Source organism: Capsicum annuum, unplaced genomic scaffold (assembly GCF_002878395.1).
Source record: "Capsicum annuum cultivar UCD-10X-F1 unplaced genomic scaffold, UCD10Xv1.1 ctg12295, whole genome shotgun sequence".
In the NCBI taxonomy this organism is placed as follows: Eukaryota; Viridiplantae; Streptophyta; class Magnoliopsida; order Solanales; family Solanaceae; genus Capsicum; species Capsicum annuum.
The window spans coordinates 1-917 of record NW_025817450.1 but is presented as its reverse complement, the minus strand read 5'-3'; the positions used below and the strand labels follow the sequence as shown (position 1 = coordinate 917).

Below are 917 nucleotides of genomic sequence, written 5' to 3'. Positions count from 1 at the left end.
AGTGCTTGTCTTGATACGTCAGTTATGCAGGTTTGGAGTCCAAATATGTACAACATGCAATTGTGGGAAACTTCTGGTCATGCAGCAAATTACAAGGAGAACATGTTTGTGTTTGAGGTAAAATTTTTGTGCGGTACTAGCTGCTTTGATACTACAGTGCAACTTAATAAGTTTTTCACTCTTCTTAAAAACCTCTTAAGTTCTGGAATATAGATACTTGAAGTAGGAGTATTTGTGTCGGTAAGAGGGGTACAATCCATATTTATACAGATAAGTGAGGTATAGTTATGAGTATGAAGTATCATAGAATTCTATATTGGCCGGACTCCACTTTGTGGGATTACACTAGGTATGTTGTCGAATAGAACTCAATAATTGGGTTCTGATTAAATAGATGGAGTAAACTAATCTTCTAAAGCTCATACCAGAGGAAGAATGGGCATCCTTCTAGCACTAACGCACCGGATCCCATCAGAACTCCGAAGTTAAGCGTGCTTGGGCGAGAGTAGTACTAGGATGGGTGACCCCCTGGGAAGTCCTCGTGTTGCATCCCTTCCTTTGGATGTTACGAACAAATATGGTGTCTGATATGTGCTAAATAAGGTTAAATGCTTTGCTTTTCTCTCTCTTTCTTCCTCCCTACCCTCTCTCTCTCGCTCGCACCGGTCACCGGCCCCCGTCGCCGTCGCCGACCGTCGGCGCCGGCCCGACCCGACCTTCGGCGCCGCCCTAACGGCTCTCTCTCTCTCTCTCTCTCTCCCTACCCTCTCTCTCGCATCGGTCCCCGGTCCCCGGCGCCGTCGCTGACCTTCGGCGCCGACCCGACCTGACCGCCGGCCCCGACCCCCGGTCCCCGTCGTCGCTCCCCGCCACCCTCCGGCACTGACCGCCGGTTCCAAGCCGTTCCCCCCCCCCCC

At 50.6% G+C, this 917-nt stretch overlaps 1 non-coding gene across 1 annotated transcript; it reads left to right on the top strand.

Moving 5' to 3' along the window:
• Positions 1-433: 433 nt before the first annotated feature.
• Positions 434-553, top strand: LOC124890127. The gene has a single exon (XR_007048968.1). It is a non-coding gene; the product is annotated as a 5S ribosomal RNA (ribosomal RNA).
• Positions 554-917: the final 364 nt, after the last annotated feature.